Raw genomic sequence first — 20,345 nt, 5'->3', positions numbered from 1 at the left:
TTCACCAGTCTTGTTGCTCTTCTCTGGACCCGCTCCAGCACTTCAATGTCTTTCCTGAACTGAGGGGCCCAGAACTGAACACAATACTCCAGGTGTGGCCTCCCCAATGCAGAGCACAGGGGAAGGATCACTGCCCTTGTCCTGCTGACCACGCTGGTTTGGATACAGGACAGGACACCATTGGCCTTCTTGGCCACCTGGGCACACTGTTGGCTCATGTTGAGCTTCCTGTCCATTAGTACCCCCAGGTCCCTTTCTGCCTGGCTGCTCTCCAGCCACTCTGTGCCCAGTCTGGAGTGCTGCAGGGGGTTGTTGTGGCCAAAGTGCAGAACCCGGCACTTGGCCTTGTTGAACTCCATCCCATCTCCAGGATGAACCATCCCAACTCTCTCAGCTTGTCCCACAGCAGAGCTGGAAAACACCGAGGGGTTGAAAGACTGTGATTTATTCTTCAGAAGATCTCAACATCTATGGGATTTCCATTAATTTCCTCCACAAAAATTCCTCCTTTGGTTCCAACTCCAACACAGAAGATAGGGAAACACTGAATATGGAAAAGAAGGAAGAATTTTAAAAAAGAAATATGAGACACAGGGAAAACCCATCATTAAATTTAACTTAAGATGAAAAGGAGCTTAATTTGTGAAAACAACAATAGGAGGAGGTTTTCCCTGTGACCAAAGCACATCCCCAAAAGATGCCTCCCACAGACACTGGGAAGCAACAGAGCATCTGTGAAGTCTGTTCTGACATTGTAATCACTCCCTTAACCACAAATCCCCCTGACATCTCTTTGCTACAGATTTTTGTTGTTGTTGTTAAAGAAGCTTTAGAAATAAAGACCTTTTCCATTTGGTCTACATGGTATTTTCGTTCAACTGATGAGTCTGGTACTGTAATTCCTACACTCATTACTGCAGCCTGCATTCAAAACCAAAACCTGCTCTAGGAGCCATGGTTCCTGTATATCTGGGAGCTGTGTTTACCACAAGAATGCTAAAAAGAGGAACAAATTTAAACCCTTCTGTATTCATTAAAACACCTAATGAGAAAATTGCTGCCTAGAGCAGTAAAAGGTAACTTGTTACGGCTGATGAAGGCAGCAGAGCTCATTTGTAAATACAATAAGTGCTATTTCAGCTACCCTGGCCTTGAATCAAAGAGTTGGGCTGTCGTTCATTCACAAAGTGATGGGATTCCTGCGGTCTGGAAGTGCCCCAGCGTTGGGTATTGATCCCACTGAAGGGCAAAGCTGCAAAGAACAGGATCCTCTGCTCACTGAGGCCGGGACAGCTTAAGGGAAGCAAATTAAACACTGGTGCCTCTGAGCTGCTGGACCAGTCCAGAGCAACCATTGCATCCATTAGGAGCAAAAATAAAGCAACCGGCATTGAATAAACAGGAGGGAAGCACGATGTTGTGTAATAGCCACGGTTAGTTCTGGAACTGCCCAAACCGGCAGGGAATAACCTCTCCCCCACCTGTGTAATCAGAAACAAAACACAGGAATATTTCCTCACCACCTCACATCACCGAACAAACAGTAACACTCTTCATCCTGAAAACAAATGATGCCACAGGAAACTATGGAGTCAGCAGGGCAATGGGAGGAAAATATCCCCAGGCAGCTCCTCAGTCTGTCGGTGGAACCGGGAGCTTCATAGAATCATCAAATAATTCGGGATCTTCAAAGGCCATCGAGTTCAATCCACATTTGGGCTCCTCAGGCACAGACACGGCCCCTACCCCTGGCACTACACCAGTGCTGGTACATTCAATATTGCATATGGCTCGTTGTAACTGATGCATCCTGACAGATTCATTGCCATCGTTGCCATTCAGACCACTACAGGCAATAACTGGAGCCTCCAAGCCCTAAATGGGACTTGGATCTGCTGTTCCATCCGTACCTTTGTACCAAAATCCATCATAACCAGTTTGGTACAAACTAGCAGGTGACAGCAGAGGAACATCCGTATGAACTCGAACCGAGACAAAGACATTTATTACTATTTCACCACGCTGAGTTTAACACATTGCCTTTCACCTATTACATTAAGCAAGGGCAAGGCACTTTGCCACACTCACCGCAGCAGAGTCAAATTATGCATTCAGAGCTAATTATCTGATATGCTGTTTAAACCCCGTCATTATGCATGTCAAATAAGGAGAACACAAAATGTAGCTGCCAGGCAAGTAAGACGGACACAGAAATCCTGACAAAAGAGCGATTTAAGACCTAGAAAAGTTTGTCAAGAAACAATGGCAAAAGCATCATCTGTGCTTAACAGTCACGACTGGCAAGGCCAGATCATGACAGTGAGTACTAAGAGTCCAAAAGGATGTTGTACCTCCAAAATGACACCTTTTTAAGCCATAAAAAACCCAGAAAATGTCTGCTGCTTTGTCACAGTGAATATATACTTGATTAAGAAGCTGCCCAAGCGGCGGGACACCAGGATTCTTTGCTCTGTCTTGGTTTGTGCAGCAGAGAGTGTGAGTGTGGATGGTCCACAGGGCACCAGGCACCGTGCAGAGGTAAAACTGCCAAGCAGTGAAAGTAGCCAAGCTCCATTAATCCCTGACAAAGTATCCTGACGCTAAACGCTTCAAGTTCACCCTTGCCTGAGCTTTTCACTTCGCAGTGTATTATAAAAAGAGCTTGGCCTCCAGAACCCCCACACGAAGCCACATTTTTCAAACTGTCATCCCCAGCAGTCCTGATCATCCTCAAATGTTCCTCCGTATTTACATTATGTACATTAAGAATATTTTAAATCATTCTTCCAGCCCAACAAACGAGTGCAGACAATAATTCGGACACTGGCACTATCTGCGGCAGGCAGACGCTACCGTGCTCCATAGACGAGGGAGCTATTTTTATATTTAGCATGTGGGCAGGCAAAGCTTTTCAGAACAGGCAGACACAAGAGAAATGTTTGCTCCTTTTTCTGCTGCTCCCTGCAGGAACAGCATGTTTGAACCAAGGAAGAGATAAGAAACCTGTGGCTCTCCACAGAGTGCCACCATCTCCACAAGGGCTTGAGTGGTTTTCATATAACGGTCCCTGACAGGAAAAGCTTCCTGTTGATGTTAGATTAGGTCAAATACTTCCTTAGGGTAAGTCTGAACTGCAAAATGGAATTGAACTAGAGATTGTACATTAACGTTTACAAATATACAAAGGGTGAGCGTCACGAGGATGAAGCCAGGCTCTTCTCGGTGACAAACAATGGTAGGACAAGGGGTAATGGGTTCAAACTGGAACATGAGAGGTTCCACTTAAATTTGAGAAGAAACTTCTTCTCAGTGAGGGTAACAGAACACTGGCCCAGGCTGCCCAGGGGGGTTGTGGAGTCTCCTTCTCTGCAGACATTCAAACCCGCCTGGACACCTTCCTGTGTAACCTCAGCTGGGTGTTCCTGTTCCGGTGGGGAAATTGCACTGGATGAGCTTCCCAGGGCCCTTCCAACCAACCCCTGACATTCTGGGATTCTATGATTGACTTGCTGTGGTCATTGTTTTTAGCTACACTTCTGCTCATACTCTTCGCAGGACTTCAGCTCCCCAGTGGAAGAGAAGGCCATGAGAGCTGCGAGCACCTGACACGCCTTATGACACATCTGTCTGTAGGCCTTTCTGGTGAGAAAGGCTTAAATTCTGGTGCTTCTGTCATAAAAATTACCAGGGACCCAGCACAGGGCAGTTCAACAGACGAGATACATTTCTGTGCTGGTGTTCAGAGGCTGATAGGATGCTGAAAGCTCTCGCAATTTTCTTGCCATTCAAACGGAAGCCTCAGCTGTGCAAATTCCAAATCAGCAGAGTGCAGCAACTGGAGGTAAGAGAGTCAATGTACCTTGGCTTCCAAGTCAGGGCTCTTTAAGTCGTTACTCAGTAAAATACTTGTGCACTCAGCATCTCACAATGCAGCGGGTTGCCTGTTCTCTTAAAAATCAGTGCTTCTCCAGAAACAGCCTCCAACTTCCAGAGCGAACAGGAGGAAAATCTCCTCCTTGCTCAGCTCCATAGAGACCAAAAACCCTCTTAAAACAATCACTACTCCTTCCAGGCTACAATTGAACATCAGGCCTTTTAATTGCTCTCAGAAAAATCACTGCAGGGCACAGTCCAACGCTCTCTGCTAAAAGACCACAGGCACCCTGCACCGGTGACAAGTGGGTTCTAAAGAGACACTTCACCTACTCACCGCCTGTGCATTCATGATGCTCGGTGTCTATCCAGGCTGGAGCTTCAACGCCTGTAGTAACAAGCTGTAAAAACACGTCAGCAGAATTTGAGCTGCAGTTGCCAAGTGTCAAAATAGGATAGCATTTAAACATTTGCAAATTTTGCTTACGATACAGCAGCGCAAGGCAAATACACCACCATTAGCATTTCAAAAATAGCTTCTGAGTGAAGGGAAGCTTTAAAAATAACTTTGTTTTCTCCTGGCATCCCTGTGCTAATAGATTCTACTTTTAATTTTAAAAGTCTCTTGTACCCAGGCACAAGGCGTCACCATCTCCTTATGCAATTTAAGTTCCTCCGGCAAAGTGGATCAGACTGTGGTTCACCCCTCGCTTCTCTCCCTCAAACCTGGAAGGTTTTGTGCCCAGGTTGGTGGCTCGTGCCACTCCAGGTGTCCCTGTCCCACCCACAGGTGACAGTGAGCTCACAGTGACACCGTTCGGAGGGAGCTCTTCCAAGTGAACTGCATCACGTCACCGAGAAATATGATTAACTTCTCTTATAGATAAAGCAGCTGAGCCAGATAAATCAATTCGTTTATCTCAAGTCAGCAAATCACCTCTTGTACCATCATTGGTGCCGCAGAAGACAGGAAAGTACTAAAGCAACAGGAATCCACACGAAACTATAAGGTAGAAAAAAGCGAGATTCCTACAGAAAAAAAGAGTATAATTATGTGATAAACAACACTACCGTAATGTATAACTGCAGGGGCAGTGAATTCTATTTACACAGGCTGTCCTCATCCATCGGATGCTTTGCTGTGCAATGCCAACATTTTTCCAGACCATTTTATGCGTGTGTTGCAAAACACACTGAGCTGTTTAATCTATCTGTCAGTACATGTTTTTTTCCCCCCTTTTCCTTTCATTATCTTCTCAGGTTTCCAACCCAGGTCTGTGGTTTGTAAACACTGCTAACTAATTCAAGAACAATCTACCCGGAAATCTCCTTAGCTAAGATACAGAAAGCATTACTAACACAGATAAAGATGATTCATTTTGTTTCTGTTAGCCACAAGGACACGACAAAAAGCTGAGAAGATCTAAAATTACACACTTAACGTGAAGCAACGCTAAATTTGAGTACGGTGCTGAAACAACAACACTGTGCAAGCAAGAATTCTGCAAGTAAGGTGCTCCGGAAAGGAAGTTATTAACCTGACTTTTACACTCCTTGGCCCAATACAGCTCCAGTGGTCAATATATTAATACTCCGCAAGCTCTGGGCAGCTCCAAGACCTAATGCACTTTTTGGTAAAGTAAATATGAAGGTAAAAAACTTATTTCCTTCCTGTGAAGAAAATTTCTGCTGATCTTGATTGTTAAAGGAGATAACAAATGTGACTAACTGAATTTTAGTCTAAACTTGACAGTTCTGGCTCCTGTGTTTCTTAACATAATAAAATAGCGCTTTGCTTTATTTACCTTCTTCACATAGTACAATTCTGACAACATATTATCTTCAAATTGTGGTTATATGCAGTATTTGTTCCCTCATTGGTTTTGGCCTTTCTTTAACATGGGAGGCAAAATGGCTATAAGCTACCTGATTAATTTCTACAGAAGGAATACAAATTAATCAGTCATTTTTAGTTCAAATATTTCAAAGACCACTACATTTTCAAAGAGTTTTTAATGTGTGGGTTTTTTTTTTCCATATGCATTTTAGAATCCTAATCTTAAAAGAAACAAACCCAAAAAGTCTTTCCAGGACTATTTTAGTATCTCAGCAAATAGGAGTGGAATAGCTCAAACTGACAGTAAATTCAATTGTTTTGGGAACCTTTCCATTTTGGCAGTGTCAGCTTTACAGCTGAGCTGGATGATCTTGAAGCCTTTTTCCAGCCTCAATGATTCTGTGATTCTGTGCCAAAGCCTCTGTGCACCCAAAGCTCATCTTCAAACCCCGACCAACTCGTTTAGAAAAGGAAATATAAGGAGGAAGACCTGAATTTAAATCAAATCAGGTGGGCAGACTGCACAAACTCAGAGAGATGAGGGAAACAGAGTGCAAATGTTGTCAGAAATCCATCAGTACACGCTGCCAGTTTTCCATTTCACTCCTAACCCAGGCAAGCGCCAACCCCATAGCAACACGGTAAAGCTCAGCTTTGGCAGCTTAGCATGTGCTAAAATATATATAATAATTGATGGTGAAAACTGGTACGTAAGAATCAGCAACAACCCTGAGGTCCAGGAGACACTTTACCTCACAAAACCAAGAGAATTTCTTCAGGAGTTTCAGGAATGGTTCACCTGTAGGTACCTTATCTCACAAAACGCATTGCCAATACTTATCAACAAATTACAGAATCCCAGAATGTCAGGGGTTGGAAGGGCCCTGGAAAGCTCATCCAGTGCAATCCCCCCATGGAGCAGGAACACCCAGATGAGGTTCCACAGGAAGGTGTCCAGGCGGGTTTGAATGTCTGCAGAGAAGGAGACTCCACAACCTCCCTGGGCAGCCTGGGCCAGGCTCTGACACCCTCACCAGGAACAAGTTTCTTCTCAGATTTAAGCAGAACCTCCTGTGTTCCAGTTTGAACCCACTGCCCCTTGTCCTACCGTTGGATGTCACCGAGAAGAGCCTGGCTCCATCCTCCTGACACTCTCCCTTTCCATATTGATCCCCATGAATGAGTCCCCCCTCAGTCTCCTCTTCCCCAGCTCCAGAGCCCCAGCTCCCTCAGCCTTTCCTCACCCGGGAGATGCTCCACTCCCTTCAGCATCTCGGTGGCTGCGCTGGACTCTCTCCAGCAGTTCCCTGTCCTTCTGGAGCTGAGGGGCCACAACTGGACACAATATTCCAGGTGTGGTCTCCCCAGGGCAGAGCAGAGGGGCAGGAGAACCTCTCTGACCTACTGACCACCCCCTTCTAACCCACCCCAGGTACCATTGGCCTTCCTGGCCACAAGGGCCCAGTGCTGGCTCATGGTCACCCTGCTGTCCCCAGGACCCGCAGGTCCCTTTCCGCTACACTGCTACATGGCAGTCCCTCCCTGAAGCTGTCAGAAACTGTTATTGCCATCTTTTAGGAATTAGTATGAGGTATAATAAAAGAAGTCCTGCGTGGTACTCAGACTGCGGCCCTCACTTCAAGCGGAGGCGGGCAAAGGGCCCAAGGGCCTGGAGCATTACCTTCAACATATGTAAAACCACAATATTCATGTTGCGCTGTACAACTGTACATGGCTTAAATAATAAATAGATGCGATTCAGCCTGAGGATTACAGCACTGATTTCATGTCTGGCCTTTAAAGGTCCCCAGACAACACCCACAGCCTCACAAATGTAACCACTGAACGCATGTCATGGGCATCATTCCCAGGGCCTCGGAAAACAATGTGTTTTGTGAAAATAGCATCCGAACGACACAGGCTCTTTAACCACCAACAAAGCCCCGTTTGATGCGCCGCATTCCAGGGAGCACAGCTCAGTGTGATTTTATCTGTCTGTTGTCAGGCCTCTTGTGCCTTTTGTTGAAAAACTAATACAGCTCCGCAACAGGGGAGAAAATATTCCTCGCTAATCAAGTATGCAGCCAGATAATAGTTGATATTAAAAAAGGAACCGCCATACCAAGTTTCTCTGGTGTTACGCTGTTTTCTTCCTTCAATGACCTAAATGCTCACCTCCCAGAACTAGGGTCTTTCTTCAGGCCACCTGTATTGACCAAAGCATTTGTACTAATCCAGCTCATAAGGCAAAAACCAGAATGTGTTTTGTTCAGATGCATCCCCTTCAATTTCCAATATCTGTGCATCGCCCAGTTTGCTTTTAATTCATTAGCCAAGATTATCATCTCGCTGCAGTCAGTGGGAGGCCTTACAAAAGAGAAGGATGCTTCCTTCCTCCCAAGGCCAGGATGCTTATGTCTCAGCATAAATCTCATTTTTCATATGCGTGTAGGCCCACACAAGCAAATCAAGTACGTTCTGCTCTAATGACGGCGCACATCCAGGAGGACAAAGTCTTTGCTTGCACTTCCATATGCAAACTCGATCAACAATACGTATGAGAAGACAGGATCAGGGCTCATTGTTCGTAAGTACATGTTAGCAAATTAACGTCAAAATCTCGGGTTTTAAATCCACTTGGCAGGTTAATTCAACACAGTGGGAGTTTTTAGGATTTTGCTTTTAATCAAAAAGACGCATATTACTAGTTCAAGCAATTTAGAGAAATCTGAGTGTATTATATAACCACTGGTTTTTAATCATGAAAGCATATAACCCTATCAAAACAAAAAGCAAGCTGACAAATCTACCACTGGTTAAAACATACTAAGTAGGAATTATATTTTTAGCCTTTAATACTTTGGAGTATTAAATTAATACAGAGTCCTAAACAAACCGTCCTGTCAGGCTGTAGCCAACATCAAATCAACCTGCCCTACTAAACAGGGTTACACTTTAGGGCCCATTTTAAACACTGGAAGGGTCTGAGAGTCCCACGGGCCTTTGGAATTTCCCCAGTTCCCCAAGATTCGTTAAAAACGAAGGTGATTATTTCAGAGAGACCTGCAGCCATCCTGCTCTTCGGCTCAAGAGAAATAACCCCTGAGCATCTCTGCTGCTGCTGCATCTGTAATTATACCAAGCATCGCCCCTCACACGTTAATTAGCTCCAGAGGAAAGCGCCACTTAGCCTGTTCTCTCCTGAGACTGAGTCACCTGTTCCAAATCCCCATCTCCATCTTGTGTTCACAGACAACAAAAGAGTTTTGAATAAGTCATTTTTATAAATACTACCTCACAGACACAGCTACTTGTGCACTGCCACATCACCTCCTTGTGCAGGCACATAAATCTGTGAGTGAATACATAGTCCTGCGCATATATCAACAGGCAATTGTGGCTTCTCACAGATGAGATTAACCCAGCGCTTCTTAAACAAGGGACTGCTTTGAAGTACTTCATAAACATACTTAGCATAAAGCACTTTGCATCCTGAGCGGGGCTTCTGGAACAGACCAGAATATAAATAATATCAAGCAGGCGCTGGGCTGGGGTGTCACTGAGCAGAGGTGACCCCACGCAGGGCTGGACACTGATGTCCCCAGGGGACAGGGGACCTTGCCCAGCTAAGCTGGACCTGCCCGCTCAACTATTTCGAGCTCATTGTGCCTCCTCCCTTTGCACGAGCTACTGCTGCATATGTGCACAGATGATGTTGCCTCATGCCTTTAATGGTCATTTGTGGCCCAAAAAATTGTTAAAGGCAGCTAAAACGGCGACAGATGCCCTTCTGTTAGTTTTACGGAGGAATAAATATAGTAAATTATCTATCATATTTCAGACCCATATTTTGCATTGTGTAAGCAACCAGACTCCTTCCTCATTCCAGAAAACTTCCAGTCTCCCTTCCACGCTCCAGAATAGCAAGGGGTATACAATTAAATGTGAAAAGTTGCAGCACAAACTTTCTAAATCTCCGCTCTCACCTACAAACACAGGGATATTTGTCATGTCCAAGAAGGCAAAACAGCCTGCACGTACAGCTATCATTAACTAAATCTGTGCCTTCTGATACTCCTCGCTTTCCACCCTCATCTATTATTTTCCTTCTTCTCACTTGCAGGAGCACCCTCAGGCTCCCTGAGGTGCTGGGCTAAATCTGAAAAACAGGCTGTATTTAATAAGCAAAACTGTGTCTATTTTATTTATCTAGGCAGTTTCTCTGAACTCACTGATCGTATTTGCATGCGAGCTCCTCATCTGGACTAACCTGATGCTACAGGAAAAAAACCCACAACACCACAACGCATAAATAATTGATATTTCATGAAAAACTTACACTTTGGGAGCTATTCTGCTCCTCAACACCTTGCTGCTAATCCTTCAAAAACTTGTTGGCCAGTAAGGACCATTACAATGAAAAATGTTGTCATCTGCAAAATGTTACTTGCCTTATTTCTGATGATAACAGCTGTCTTCACACACATGACACAAAAAATAGACTTGGACTTATCTAGGTTTTTAAACAGTTTTAACTACAGAATTTAGCTTTTACTCTAGGGGTTTTTTTCTGGTAGTTAAGCACTCGCAATTCAATTTCCTTAATTTATGAACTGTGCCAGAAACAGCTAAGTAGGACACACTCTTTGTCTCGGGACCTTCATTTCGTTGTGTTCATCCCGAGCATGACCGCACTGACCTGATCCACTCTCATACGTCTCCAGCATCCCACCTATACTCACCCTGGGATCAGGGAAGGCTTTTCATTCCTAGGAAGAGACACTTTACATGGGAAATCACCAGGATAGCTGGAATTCCCCACATAAGCGGGGGCAGCAGTGGGGAGAAGGGAACAGGCTGAGAGGCAGAGGTGATGGTGTATTTGCAGGAGTCTCAGTTATCTCGTGGAGTTGGCCGCGTCTCTCCCAGATCCTTGTATTCTACTGTCCAACCGGCACAAAAAAACCCAACCAACCAACCAAATGCAGAAAATGAAACGGAAAGAACTGGAACACAAGATACGATGCAACTAGTGGGAAACTACCAAATCCTTGACTTGAATTCCCTGTACATCTTTCACGGGATTACCAATAACTCTCCTGAAGTCTGAAAGAACCGACGGACATTCCGCTTAAAAAAGACTTATTTCCTTGGAGAAAAAAAGATAAAAAATATCACCTTCTCATCCATCCACCTCCCTTTTCCATGTTAGTAAGACAGGGAGGAAACGTAGCTGTCTGACAATTCATTTGCTCCAGTTTATTGATTTCTCACATGGAGCCATGCTCCCCAGACCGTGATGTCATTTATTTCCATGGCAACTGTATAACATCAGAGGACTAGAGCTAAGCAGGTGGAGGAAAAGCTTGAGAAGCAAGAAGTAGAATCTACCCTTCCGGATTAATATTTAAAACGTAAGTCATGTCATCGGTGCCAGATGTCCCCGTCCTTTGCAGGATGCGTCTCTGGCCACACAGTTGGCTCGGAAGATCCTTGTTCTGCAAAGGAGATGGCGGGGAAGCGGTCCAGGGGCAGAATGATTTGATTGCATTAATTACCAGGTACACTCATCTAAAGTACCAGAGCTTCAGGTCTAGACGTGAGGAGGAGATCTTTTACATTCAAATTTATGACACCCATGCAGGTGACTCGATGCGATCAGCTCTTCCTACCATCAGTAAATATAAAGTAACTCTACTTCCATCCCTGGAAAATACTTCTGTATACTGATCAAGTATTCAAGGCTGATTTCTGCTTGGTATAAAAAAAAAGGAGAAATAAGCCGCTTCACATGGCAAATAAAAGCAGAACAAAAAGCAAAAAAAAATAGCGGTTATTACGTCTTTTTTCTTTTGCGAAAGTTGGCAGATGATAAACACCTTGAATGAGGTTCAGCGAAAGAATCTCTCATACAACAAAAGCACTAGACGGTAAATGTTGCCTATTCAGCAGGTTGTTAATCTATTGCCATCAATTCCCAATCCAGTGCATTTTAGCAGCACAGAAACTGATGGGTTTGATTTGAAAAACTTCAGACCGCCACAAGAAACTGGTCTTTTCCTATTAGCAAAGTATATAAACTGAGAAGCTTTGGGCAAATTAAAGACTTTAATTATTCATTAGCTTGACTGCTTAATCTGCGGTGGTAATATTTTCTTTGAAGTCACCACAGAGCTCATGAAGACAGAGAGCAACAACTGACAGTGCTAACAGATTTTTCTTTGTCCCTATTACCACCACATTGGGCTGTGCACAACACTTGCCTTGGACATGCGAGTACTTTCCCACTGAGGTCACACAGTATGAGTTCAGATTACTGCTGCCCATGACCAATATTTTCCATTTTTATGATCTCTGTGCCCTTCAGAGGCTTCTCTCCGCTTCATAACTCCATTGCCCATTCATTCTCAGTTCTCTCCAGTATTTGCAACCTGTTGCCAAGCGTGATTTGATTTGCTTTGACGGCAACGGCCCTTCAGTCTGTGCTTAAACATAAGCGGTATTGACAGCTAGAGAGACTTGACTGTTCAATGAGAAAAGTGGGGGGAACAGGCACCCCAAGAAGCTGTTGAGCTGGGAGCAGAGTCGGACAGAAAGCACAGTTGCCCCTTTGAAGAGCTGTTACGGAAAGACACCGATGGCTGTTCCTGAAGAAAAACCCATGCAGAAATCCCTGCCAGACAACAGGGAACATCCTCCCGGCTTCCAGAGCATCGCTGAAGACGCTGGCACTGATGATATTCACAAGTACCAAAAGATCCCGATTTTCCAAAGCAGAAACATACACCTGGACAAGCGGTTCTTTATCCGACCAGATTTTCCAGCTCAGTTCCCATTAGCCCTTTTGACTTGAAACTTCATCTTTGCTGCCCCGTGGTCTCCCAGCTCTGCGCTCCATCCCTGACAGGCCTCCCACTCGCTCCACCTTCATGAATCATTACTTGACAGCTTATTCCATAGGAAATATCAGAAATCAACTAATTCTTCCTTGCAATTCAATTCAAATTTAATTAGACGTAATTAATTTGGAACATGCTACCTTTTCCCAGCTACTACCTCCCTCTTAAATATCTCGCAAATATCAAAATAAACTGGAAGCTCATTCTAACCCCAGCTGACATTCATACCCACCACCAGAACACACTCTGTGCAGGTGTTCCAAGAGCATAATGAATATTGCAGTCTGTAAGATCACGCTGACATTACCTAGAGTGGGAAAGCGGAGCATTTAAAAAGTATTTTCAGTTCTCCATTTAAACTTCACATGCCGAAAACTATTTTCATCTGCGCCATTAGCTTCAACCCCAAGAATATTTTCCGACTGTATTCGCTTGGGTAAGAGCGAGAGCTCAGCCAAAACGGGAGCAGAAACAAGCTGAATCAAGCCCATTTATGTCGAGTTCTGCTCCTCTGTGTTGGCTGAGCAGTAGCCCCACATCTGACGAACAGCTACCAGCCTCTCCAAATCAAATCAGCTTCTTCCAAAGAATAGCTGTATTTTGTAAACCAATTAAACCGCATGAATAGCACGGGCATGAATAGGCTTTTGTTTTCTTCAAATGAAGAGATTTTGGATTTGTGAAGATGCAAACAGATATGACAAAAAAGGTAACAAGGGTACAATAGAAAATTATGGAGCAGGGAGAAATTTAATTACATGGCTGTTTGATTGCAAGTTCAAGGTTCTTTTCATATTGCTTCAAATTTAAAAATGCACAGATCCGTCTGCTTTCCAAATACGTTCAGGAAAATCAGTTGGTTGAATTTGTCCTTCCATGGCTTTTTATTTCTGTTGCTTGCTATTTAGATCCTTCTATTTCGGTGGAAATGCAAGACCAGTTCCAAGCCATTAACTAACACGCTTCCTTTTAATGAAGATCAAAATCTGCAGTCATTACACAACAGAAAACTCCTGCAGAATTTAAAAGTGCATGATAACCCTTCTAAAAAAAAGTTTAAGGAAAATCTAAGCCAGCCAGCTCTATGACACTGTATTCACTGGTTGAAAGAAGCAGCTCTTCATCAAATATTGGAGGTTTTTAAAGTAGTTTTGTTAATCCCTTACACTGGATTTCAAGCAGAAACTCCTACTGACACAAGTGCTAGGTTAGGACTTCGGTCACCTCATCACTCTCCCATGAAATCCAACAGGAGTTTGTGTCAGTTCTACTTTGTGACACTGCTGGGGGGAGAAGACACCTCTGGAAAAAGGCAAAATTAAAATTCAAATTAACTCCTTGTGTGGTGGGTTCTAAACGGGGACGCAGCCGCATAGGCTGCTCTTACCGGAAGGCCACTCAACGTAGGCCTTCACATATTAATTACCCCTCCACATATTAATTACCCCTCCACATGACAGAAATAAACTGTTTGTAAAGACCATGACTTACACCAGAGAAAGCTCCTCCAGAGAGGAGCTGCATTTGAAATAAACCAGAAGAAAAGCGAGAGCACTGGGAAGCTCTCTAGCCCACCGGCCTGCACAAGGCAGTAGCTTTAAAATAGCTCTTGCTGGGTAATAAATGTGCTGGCGTTAATGCCAATGAACCTTGGAGTATATTGAAGCACATCTGGAGTGAGTTAAAGCTGGCAGTGCAAGGAAAGGTGCTGGTTTTAGACAAACTGCCGTTAAAATTTAAACTACAGCTGAGGGTTTGGCCCAGCAGGCGAAAAGAAAACTCAACCAAAATCCATCATCTGAGGCTTCGCAACAGATGTTTGTGGGGTGGAACAGCTGCAGTTCAGTTTTCCCTCTGAATTTTGACTGGATAAAACTGATCTAACAAATCTAACAGGATAAATTCAAGGCCATGAGGAGGTGTCGCGCTAGAAATGCTGCAGCTCTCAGTAGTGGCCTAAAAGCCACCTCAACAAATTCACTTCAACACATTCATTCAGACTCCAAGACTGTTTTAAGCTTTCATAAAAGCAAAATTAATGGACATTGCTGAAACAATAAGTATGATTTGATCTTTACAATAGTAACTGAAAAGCCTTGCAACGCACAGGAGCAAGCAGCAATGAGGCTGGAAACTAGAAAGCATCAGGCTTCCTGATACACTCAATTAAATTGTTAATCATGTCATGTACTCACTTTTTAATCTCTTTAAACTAATACAGCAGTATGATAAGTAATAAATTTGTTTTTATGAGAAAGCTTCAGATGTATCCTTGTTTGCCAGGAATGAAAACCGTTTATGAAAAGGTAATTTACTGCAGAAGTTTATATGAAGCATAGAGCTTCATGGACATCAAGCCATACGAACAACAATTCAGAGCAGACAGGAACATAAATACGCTAAACTTCAATATTAATTCCCCACGTTTCTGCAGCCTTTAATCTACAGTTTGTAAAGCTTGTATTTATATTACAGTTTCTACTGTTTCGTACTACTTTATATCTTCTCAGTTTTTCCAGGATTGCAAACTTCACCTCGCTTCTTTTATCACACCTTTTCTCTTACTTGAATACGAATCTAATTCCTAACTAAATCAGCAATACCTTCGCAAAATGATACACACAGCATTGGTGTTTGACATCACCAGCATTCAACATTATCAATATGATCCACGTAGGGTTCAAAATTATATTGAACTGCTTATCCCACCCAACAAGCGCTTGTCTTCCCAATCACAACTCTGAATTTTGTCTGGGATAAAAAACACAACCGCCATTCATTTCCAAAGGTGACATTCACAGCTGCCACCCATCTCCTCACCCACTCCAGACACCAGATCAGACTCAGAGAAAAACTGAACAATCCTCTCACCCAAAATTGTACCGAAAAAAATGTATGTTGTTAGACATAATCGAGTGATTATTACCTGCGAAAAAAAATGATAAAAAGCACATTTGCCTGAGTCAAACCAGCCTACGCCACAGCTCTGGGTCCTGTTACTTTTACAATTGCCCATCCTCTTTTAACGAGAATGTCAATGTAATAAATGCCCAAATCGCTCATCAGGGCTGACTTCATTGACAAAGTTCTTCCCAATTCAACCCATATCCCACAGCTGAGGACCATTGAAGATGTAGCAGGAAACACAAAGCCTCGTGTTTTCAAAACATAACCCCATCAAACCCTAAGCCCAGCCTTAAGGCACCGGGGCCACCAGCAGCTCTGCTGAAAATAAACTGGTACGTTCTTCCCCAGCTCCATCTCCCTGCACAGCAGCGGTTCCTTGAAGATACGGGAAGAAAGTGGCCTCTGCTATTTCCTCACCACCACTGCCTCAATGTCCAACCTCCCACAAGCCGAAACACCCTGCGCTCCGTCTTGCCAAAGCCACCACTCCCAGAGGGGGTTCGGCAAGAAACCCATTGCTGCCTTCCCCAGGGGAAGGAAAAAAGGGGGACTTTGATGAATTTGTCATTGCTTCAAACCTAAAAATCAAGTGTCAGAGCCCTCCATGCTGGCTGTTGGGAAGGTCTGGTAATTCTGCCTGCTTTTCCAGAGGCAGGATGATTAATAACCTCCTCTCTACCAATGGGGAGATGACGACGGTGACAGATCACCGTGGCCAAGGCTCCCGACTGCCTTTGGCAATTTCTAAATGCTGGGATATCTTTATCGTGCGGCTTAGGTGTGTCAGCATCCCTGCCTCTGGCCAGAGCCTGCGATTGCAGCCTCATGCATAGAACTCACAGCTGAGCAAACAACTTCAACAGTCTGGAAAAGCACTGGCCAGGGTAAGACAGCTAGAAGATTCTCAATCACTAAATCATTACATTTCCATTAAAAAAAACACCTTTTAAATTTTTTCTTTAACAGCAAGTGTGTGAGACAGATCTGCCCGTTCAGTAAGGCCTGAGAGCCTGTTGCTTTCTTCCCAGTGCACCCCCTCATGATCCTCAAAAGCTACCCAATCTGAACTCCTAGGGGCATGCTGCTAACCAGCAAAGGCAAGTCCTTCACGCTACCCTCTAGAAGACCTAGGCTTGCTTTCAGATATCTCCCCTGCTCTGAAACGCTTGCAAATTTAATCCGCATGCCTAATTAGCACCTCTGCCCTCGTGCCACGCTCTTTACAAGCGGCAGTCCCCATTACAAAGCGACACATCTGTATTTCCTCTGCTTCTGAGTATACATTGTGCATTTTAATTCTTCAACCTGTTTCTCTTGCTGCTTTGGATGCGAGAGACACATCAACACTGTGAAGAGCCAGCCTTTATTCCTGTTTCGCTCGGTTGTATGTATGATCCAGCTCCTGAAATTCCTCTCCATGAAGCTTTTCCGAAATACCTGAAATCCACCACAGCTTCACCTGTGCAACTGTGAAAAGCTTTTTGATCTCGGAAGCAGAAACGACCCTGGAAGCTCGTGCGAACTTGAAAGGTAACACAGCGATGGATGGAGGGCAGGGCAGCTGAAATCTGAGAGCTGCATCAAAGGAACAATTTGATTTTATTTTTAACGAGCATTTGTACTTGTTTTCTACCCTATTTGTCTCTGCTCAACCCCCAGTGCCCTCTCACATGTACACGGGTCAGGCGTGCAAGGGAAACGCCACCTTGTAGATGGGGAGTGGGACAGACACACACAAAGATGCTGGAAGAATTAAAGATATCGTACAAGTAATGCAGTAATGTATTGCGAGAGGCAATTAAGAGCGCCATTAACGTATTCTCCTAGGTGTATATTAGTTGGCTATTTGCGTCTGCAATGGATGAATGAAAGCTGTCTGGGAAACAGGTTTAACAGAGTCTGCAAACAGCCCAGATGTGGCACAGCAGGGTCAGGTTCCATCACGGTACAGACCATGGGTGATAAACGCTTGGAAAAAACCCCTTTATCTAGCCTACACCTTAAGTTTTCAGAAATCCAGGGGTTACAGGTTCCCGCACAGATTGGGAAAAAGGCATCTTTGCAGAGACTCAAAGAATTGTGCATACAGGTCGCTGTTATTGATGCTCCTGTTCCTCCAGCAATCAAATATGTCCCTCACAAGCAGCAGCACTTTATAGACCCATAAATGCACAACCCTGCCTCAAGCACTTGACAGTGGAACGAGGAAATGTGGTAAAAGGAGGGGATGTGGAACAAGGGAATTGATACAGCATCACGTCAGGAGGGTGTCTGCTCTCATTGCCAAGCACCCCGCTGTTCCCAGCTTTTAAAACCATTGGCACAAGCCTTCAGACCTGCTTGCCCCATGGTCACTGCCATGCCAGCATGGTAAGCTACACCTTCACATGAATGATTCCCCTCTCTAAATCCCTCTTTTCTTTTGTTTGCAATGCTATTGTTTCCATAAGATCTCATTACATATTAATAACCATTCACCTGTTCATTCCGCTTCCAGAAGGGAAACACCAGCTACATAAGCACTGACAAAACGAGGCTTTATTCACAGGTCAACATTTCTCTCCCTCCTGTTTCCAACTCTGTTATTGAAGCAAAGAAAAGAAACAGCCTGGCACACAGCCATGCTTAACATCTACCTGACTTTATCCAGGACTACAATCTCGCTCTGTGCCTGCCTACATGAAGAGTTTGACTCTTTAATTGTCACCTCATCCCTCGTTTTCCAGCCCTTCCCATCGTGTCGTCTGCTCCCAACCAAGGCAGCAGCTCCGGCACAGTGAACCCCCCACAATTAACAGCCAGGGAGCTTGGATCAGGATAGTAATGATAAGTATATTAATTGCCGTGTGAGAAGTTTAATCGTTTCACAGCCTTCTGCACCGGAGCTCCACTTGGCATCTCACAGCAAAACAGCGGCCGCAGCCTTAACCACAAACACCAAATACGAACACAATTCTACACAGCATCTTATTCCTTCCTCCTCTTTCCCTGCCCTGTGAGCCCGGTAGTCACTCAGTGAAAATGAACAGTATTTAGAGTTTAAGCTCTTTGACCTGAGTCTCTTATTATCTGCTTGTAGAACCCCCAAATGCCTGATTTATCTCTTTTTGGAAACAGATGAATAATATATACTCAACAAAAGGAAAGGTAAGGCTGTGGAAACCCAAATATCTATGTCCATATCACGTGGCAACGATGCCAATTTAGTGTCTCAGGTCCCCAGGCAAGTTTCCTATCTGATAATAAGAAAAGCTCATTACTAGCCAAGGTTTGAACACACTTACACCTTAGCTGTGAAAAATGACCATTCTGACATGCTCTATTAAAACGAAACAACTTGAAAAATTTAGTTACCGGGACAAAAGGGTTATTTGTGTAGCAAATCACATCTTCAATATTTATTTTGAAATCAAACGTTGCTGTGATGTTGAGCAGGATAAGGTGTACATGCAAAGAGATTGTACTTATGGGTATGTGAGCGACACACACGTGCAAACACACACACAATAAAAAGAAGATTCAGTTACAGATAGAAATATTTTGCATACATAATTCATTTTTATTAGCATCTCTTGAAATTCAGGCTTGAACAGAATGTACTTTCTTTCATATATATTTTAAGGAAAGCCTAGTACATCCCTTAAAACAGTTTTCCATCCTTCAGTGGACTGCAGGGTTTATTTGATAGTTCATTATTAAGGCAATCACAAAAGGCATCTTCATTCTCCCAGAATTCAACCAGGAGACCAAAATCTCTCCAATACTTAAACTGTAAATATTGCTCACTCTGAAAAATACATGAAGGACACAAAGTGGCCTACGAAGGTTGCATGTTCAAGAAAGTTCCCCTTGAATAGAAGCACTTTCTCAATTACCTGGGCCTGGGAAGCTTCCTTTAAGCAAGGCTGTGGTTTTTGCTTATTTCTGCAGAATTGAGACTCTCTGCAAAACATGAGTTAATAAATGACAGTTTCCAGATATTAAAAAATGTTGGGATTCTTGTGGAGACTGCTGGTGTCTCTGGTACCACCATTAGAGTAAAACTGGGATGGGAGCGACTCGACGCACAGCAATAACCAACCTCAAGCTTGTGAGAATATCGAGTGGTAGGTGAGGGCAGACACAGAAAAACTGTAAAATTAAAAAATCCCAAGACCAGCCCTTTCTGTTTAAAGGTTCCAGTGTTTTGCATGCTAACATTCCACCTTCAGCAAAGTTTTCAGCCAGGACGTCTTTGCATTAGAAAGCACATGAACAGCGGGTGCATCTTAAATGGAGCTGTGAGCACCTGAAGATGAAGACGCCTCCTCTGCCCTTGCGACAACTGAGCAGTCAACACCAACAGGCACAGAAAAAGACGTGAAAAATCCCAGTGTAATAACCGACATGGATGCAACGTGAGCCCTTCGACCCCTCTCGAAATTCAGTGGACGGGCAAAGCGTTTAACAGAGGATTAGTGGAAAATCGCCTTTCAGCGGGTGTTGACCACCAGGGCTCTGGTGCATGGGCTTTTAGCACTTGCTCGCAAGTCTTCTAGCCAGCAGTACTTCATGAGCTCTGTGCAAACGCGTGTAAAAAGCAATAGGTAGAGGGAATCTACTATTGTCAACAGTAGTGTCAACATTTCTTTTAAAATATTATTTCCTACTGGAGCAACATTGCTCTCCCCCCCACAATGTGTTATGCTCTTTAGAAACTCGAGTTCAGTCATTTACATCTACTGAAAACCCACTTTAAGACTAAAATCCACTTTATCTACTGGAATAAAAACAAATAATCCAGCTTTAGCGATGTGTGCCCGGTCTGCTGTGTACTCATGACAACTTAA

The 20,345-nt window shown here is 43.9% G+C and overlaps 1 protein-coding gene across 21 annotated transcripts in view; it reads right to left on the bottom strand.

Moving 5' to 3' along the window:
- The window catches only part of PLCL1 (phospholipase C like 1 (inactive)), a 133,049-nt gene that overhangs the window by 67,466 nt on the left and 45,238 nt on the right, over positions 1-20,345 (bottom strand). The window contains exon 2 of one of the 21 annotated variants that reach the window (XR_011740130.1): positions 4,211-4,274. The exons of the other annotated variants lie outside the window; for them this stretch is intronic. The gene's annotated coding sequence lies outside the window, so the exon portion shown is untranslated. The remainder of the gene's footprint in view (positions 1-4,210; positions 4,275-20,345) is intronic. 21 annotated transcript variants of the gene reach the window in all.

Source organism: Patagioenas fasciata, chromosome 7 (genome assembly GCF_037038585.1).
Source record: "Patagioenas fasciata isolate bPatFas1 chromosome 7, bPatFas1.hap1, whole genome shotgun sequence".
Taxonomy (NCBI): Eukaryota; Metazoa; Chordata; class Aves; order Columbiformes; family Columbidae; genus Patagioenas; species Patagioenas fasciata.
This window is presented reverse-complemented; position numbering and strand designations above follow the sequence as displayed.